We start from the raw sequence: 6,382 nt of genomic DNA, 5'->3' as shown, positions 1-6,382 counted from the left end.
TTTGACAAAACTCGAACATCCTTGTGAGGTAGTTTGGAGTGAGATTATTTAATGTTTTATATATTAATACGGCTCTCTGAATTTGTATGCGAAGTGTAACAGGCACAATGTCAAGTACTTGGAACATTTTCCTTAGAAGACTTATTAGGATAATCAAGAATAACAAGAGCAATTGTCTTATTTCAGTTTAACGACTAACCATTTGAGGTAGAAATGATATCGCTGAAGGTGTTCCCTCATCCTCGATACTCCATGGGTAACGTTCACTTTTGCTCTCAGCACCCCTGGAATATGTCATTGCAAAATGTAAGGCGGGAGATAACTATTTGATTGGCTTCAGATAAAAATAAGCTGACCAATCGCTTGGCTGTTATTTACCTGTCCTGTGACGATTACACAAGAACCACACTCGAATGAAAAGTGAATTTTACAATTTTGCGGACAAGAGATTCTTTTGATGTACATTCATCAAAGGATCAAAACAGTCTTCTTATCTCGTCCACCAGGTGGTGAGTTCAGAGCCTTTTTCCGTCATGACATATTCCAGGGGTGCGGTGACGGTAAGTGAACGTAACCCCTGGCGTATCGAGGATTCTATTGGCTGTCATTGAACTTTTTACACAGCTTATTGTCGGTAATATTTACATTTGCATCATCTGTAAAGCGTATTTTTGTGCCCAAACGTGACAACCCCATCATAAAAACATTACATTTGTGCGAATTATGTGAAGTTTTTCATCTCGGTCTTCAGTAGATTTCACCAATCATTTCTTACTGTGTAAATAAGTTGAATTAATAAGAACGTACAGAACGGTGACTACAAGTATAAATATTACCAAAAATAAACAATGTAAAAAGTTGAATGACTCGTCAGATACCTTCAACAATGCCATTTCTACTCAAAATTCCACAGAAATGTATCCTTACTTATGACTTACTAAACAAAGTCAGCAGCACCTATTGTGAATGTAGTTACCATACAAAGTCATCAGCACCTATTGTGAATGTGTGTACCATACAAAGGCAGCAGCACCTATTGTGAATGTGTGTACCATACAGTCAGCAGCACCTATTGTGAATGTGTGTACCATACAAAGTCAGCAGCACCTATTGTGTGTACCATACACAGTCAGCAGCACCTATTGTGGATGTGTGTACCTTACAAAGTCAGCAGTAGCTATTGTGGATGTGTGTACCATACAAAGGCAGCAGCACCTATTGTGAATGTGTGTACCATACACAGTCAGCAGCACCTATTGTGAATGTGTGTACCATACATAGTCAGCAGCACCTATTGTGTGTACCATACACAGTCAGCAGCACCTATTGTGGATGTGTGTACCATACAAAGTCAGCAGCAGCTATTGTGGATGTGTGTACCATACAAAGGCAGCAGCATCTATTGTGAATGTGTGTACCATACACAGTCAGCAGCACCTATTGTGAATGTGTGTACCATACATAGTCAGCAGCACCTATTGTGAATGTGTGTACCATACAAAGTCAGCAGCACCTATTGTGAATGTGTGTACCATACAAAGTCAGCAGCACCTATTGTGAATGTGTGTACCATACAAAGTCAGCAGCACCTATTGTGAATGTGTGTACCATACAAAGTCAGCAGCACCTATTGTGAATGTGTGTACCATACAAAGTCAGCAGCACCTATTGTGAATGTGTGTACCATACAAAGTCAGCAGCACCTATTGTGAATGTGTGTACCATACAAAGTCAGCAGCACCTATTGTGAATGTGTGTACCATACAAAGTCAGCAGCACCTATTGTGAATGTGTGTACCATACAAAGTCAGCAGCACCTATTGTGAATGTGTGTACCATACAAAGTCAGCAGCACCTATTGTGAATGTGTGTACCATACAAAGTCAGCAGCACCTATTGTGAATGTGTGTACCATACAAAGTCAGCAGCACCTATTGTGAATGTGTGTACCATACAAAGTCAGCAGCACCTATTGTGAATGTGTGTACCATACAAAGTCAGCAGCACCTATTGTGAATGTGTGTACCATACAAAGTCAGCAGCACCTATTGTGAATGTGTGTACCATACAAAGTCAGCAGCACCTATTGTGAATGTGTGTACCATACAAAGTCAGCAGCACCTATTGTGAATGTGTGTACAATACAAAGGCAGCAGCACCTATTGTGAATGTGTGTACCATACACACACAGTCAGCAGCACCTATTGTGGATGTGTGTACCATACAAAGTCAGCAGCACCTATAGTGAATGTGTGTACCATACAAAGTCAACAGCACCTATTGTGAATGTGTGTACCATACAAAGGCAGCAGCACCTATTGTGAATGTGTGTACCATACATAGTCAGCAGCACCTATTGTGAATGTGTGTACCATACTAAGTCAGCAGCACCTATTGTGTGTACCATACAAAGTCAGCAGCACCTATTGTGACTGTGTGTACCATATAAAGTCAGCAGTACCTATTGTGAATGTGTGTACCATACAAAGTCAGCAGCAGCTATTGTGTGTACCATACAAAGTCAGCAGTAGCTATTGTGGATGTGTGTACCATACAAAGTCAGCAGTAGCTATTGTGGATGTGTGTACCATACAAAGTCAGCAGCAGCTATTGTGTGTACCATACAAAGTCAGCAGCGCCTATTGTGACTGTGTGTACCATATAAAGTTAGCAGTACCTATTGTGAATGTGTGTACCATAAAAAGTCAGCAGCACCTATTGTGTGTACCATACAGTCAGCAGCACCTATTGTGAATGTTTGTACCATACAAAGTCAGCAGCACCTATTCTGTGTGTACCATATAAAGTCAGCAGTACCTATTTTGAATGTGTGTACCATACAAAGTCAGCTTCAGCTATTGTGTGTACCATACAAAGTCAGCAGAACCTATTGTGAATGTGTGTACCATACAGTCAGCAGCGCCTATTGTGAATGTGTGTACCATACAATGTCAGCTTCACCTATTGTGTGTACCATACAAAGTCAGTGAATGTGTGTACCATACAAAGGCAGCTTCACCTATTGTGTGTAGCATACAAAGTCAGCAGCACCTATTGTGAATGTTTGTACCATACACCGTCAGCAGCACCTATTGTGAATGTGTGTGCCATACAAAGTCAGCAGCACCTATTGTGTATGTGTGTACCATACAAAGTCAGCAGCCCCTATTGTGAATGTTTGTACCATACACAGTCAGCAGCACCTATTGTGGATGTGTGTCCTATACAAAGTCAGCAGCACCTATTGTGAATGTGTCTACCATACAAAGTCAGCAGCACCTATTCTGTGTGTACCATATAAAGTCAGCAGTACCTATTTTGAATGTGTGTACCATACAAAGTCAGCCGCACCTATTGTGAATGTGTGTACCATAAAAAGTCAGCAGCACCTATTGTGTGTACCATACAAAGTCAGCAGCAACTATTGTGTGTACCATACACAGTCAGCAGCACCTATTGTCTGTACCATACAAAGTCAGCAGCACCTATAGTGAATGTGTGTACCATACAAAGTCAACAGCACCTATTGTGGATGTGTGTACCATACAAAGTCAGCAGCACCGATTGTGTGTACCATACAAAGTCAGCAGTAGCTATTGTGGATGTGTGTACCATACAAAGTCAGCAGCACCTATTGTGAATGTGTGTACCATACAAAGTCAGCTTCACCTATTGTGTGTACCATACAAAGTCAGCAGCACCTATTGTGAATGTTTGTACCATACACAGTCAGCAGCACCTATTGTGTGTACCATACAAAGTCAGCAGCACCTATTGTGAATGTGTGTACCATACAAAGTCAGCAGCACCTATTGTGAATGTGTGTACCATACAAAGTCAGCAGCACCTATTGTGAATGTTCTTGTCTGAAATTCAAAGATCCATAATTGATTTATTGTAACAATCTTGAAAGCAAACTTTTTTTCACAAAAAATATGGGATTACTGAAAATTCACAATACAAGATCAAAGAAAGACAAACCAACAGTTTCACTTATAATACAATTGTTCTTTTATTTGTTATGTTCCAGGTAATATCATTGTTAAAAGTAAATTCAAGTACATGTACATCATGTATATTTCTATAAACAATCCATCCTACCAAAGTCCTGAAACATGGGATATCTAACTTATCCTGTTCACACAGAAAAAATATTACATATAGAATGTTGATCAAAAGTATGAAAAAATGTTATATGTCTGGTGTGATTTTTTTAATTGGATGAAAAATAAACACAGATATTTTATGTATTAACAAAAAATAATTTAAATATTTTTATAAAACTTATTTCATGATCGCTATTTAATGAAATGCAAGTCTTAATTGGAATGTATGTTAAAATGTATATATACATGTACTAATCCTCGGCAATATTTAAATACAGCATAAAGGAATAATGTACGTGATAGGAATGATTAACCTTTAACGCATTCACCCCTGAAATGTCATAATGAACTAGTCAAACCTTTGAATTGGAAGGGTACAAGTGGGTTTTCAGGGGTGAATGAGTTAAATATACACTTTTATCACATTTTTGCTGGAGCTTGATAAAACTGATATCTGTCAAACTGTGACATAACAGCGCCAAAATATGACTTCAGAATGGACCAATTAGAACAGTACTTACTATCGCTTTATTTAAAGCGACAGATGTTCAGTTTCAGATACAGATAATGTGGCGATACCATATATAGATGTTTTGGTACATCTTTGCTATAAAGGCTAGGCTATTTATCTACCTACAGCATTGAAAACATTTTTGTAAGGAAATATTAACAAGCAATAGCTTAAAACAACAGAATTGTGCTGATTGGCCCATACAAATACAAAAAATGGTTGAATTCAACTCAAAATATGAAAACCCTAACATTTTTCATAATACTGCACAACATTTATCACAGGTTTTAAATATTAAAATATACAGGCATCAACAGACCATCACAAAAATCATGTATACACCGACTTCACAAAGGAGGTAGAAGACAGCTACGATACAAACAGTACATAAAAGGAAAGTAGGGAAATATTTTGTTTTTATTTATTTTTCACTCATAAGAGGTTATGACCTAAACATTTTTGCCTCCTTACATAAACCGCAGCCACACAAAGTTTAGACATGTGCCTAAACTTTAGATATAAAAAATGTTTGCTGAAACAGATTTCAGGTCCAACATGTATGACCAATAGGATTTTTTAAGATATAGGTCAAGTTCCTGAATATTGACAAGTATTACTGCAAAATAACAGTCGCTAGAACAGCTGATCCGACAAATCTGCTTCAGTCAATGACATATTTTGATTTTATACGGTAGTGTTAATGAACTATACCTGTTGGATTCCAGACCATATGTGTGTCGACGCTGAAATCTGTTTTGACCAGAACAGCTCTCACTAATGAACACTGTCTTCTGTGAGGAATGACATATAGTTCTGTGTATCTTACAGCTATTGTACTAGTGTCTCATTTAATATAATTTCATGAGCTCATTGCAGTATAAATACAGTATGTCTGTTAAGGTACCCTATCATAGGAGGGCAGTGAGGCTACTTAAAGGTCATGTTTCCCGTGTTCCCATATGTGTGCTGCAGTAGCTGTGACAGACTATCCGCATCTGAGGAGCTGTCCTACCTTAGGGCGTGACCTGGACAGGCTAGGATATTTTGAATCTCTGAGGGCCCGGTAAGCTGGAGTCTTACCCCCTCAAGACGACTGAACACGGGCTTCGCCCTAGAAGTGTAATCTATAAACCCATCAACCAACCAACCAACCAATTAGGTACCCTATATATGTATAGGGAATCAAGTTACCCTTACTGAAATCTACAGGCTACACACTTCTAATATCATGTTCCATCCTGTGAAGTAGGATACACATTATCACAAGACTAATAAATCTAACTGTAATATAACAAATTTTTATATGGATATAGGCATTACATTTGATCAGTGATAGAGACCTGCGTAGTCAACGTCGGGACACGACAGAAGGTAAGCGCCACAGCGTCTGTTTACACAAGAAAAAGTGTTCAAATATATGTAGGCATCTGGTGATTAATTTAAATAAAAGATGTAAGCAAACAGAATCTCTTCATTCAGAACCATCTAAAATATCTGCTATTGTGGAATCACTACTCGTTTCCATGAAGCTCCTTCCATAATGTTCTGGAGATTTTTGTCCATTTTCAAAGAGAGTTCAGCTTTACCTTATTTTCAAAAGAGAGTTCAGTTTTACCTTATTTTCAAAACAATCTCATATGATAATTAACTCATCTTCGGGTAAAATATTGTTGTTAAAGTTGTTTTGCATCAAAACCAATGCTTGCTTGATTTAACCTTGTCAAAGCATTGATGGCCAGAGGCTTTAGTTTAAAGAAAATCACAA

Source organism: Mizuhopecten yessoensis, unplaced genomic scaffold, assembly GCF_002113885.1.
Source record: "Mizuhopecten yessoensis strain PY_sf001 unplaced genomic scaffold, ASM211388v2 scaffold11041, whole genome shotgun sequence".
Taxonomy (NCBI): Eukaryota; Metazoa; Mollusca; class Bivalvia; order Pectinida; family Pectinidae; genus Mizuhopecten; species Mizuhopecten yessoensis.
This window is presented reverse-complemented; position numbering follows the sequence as displayed.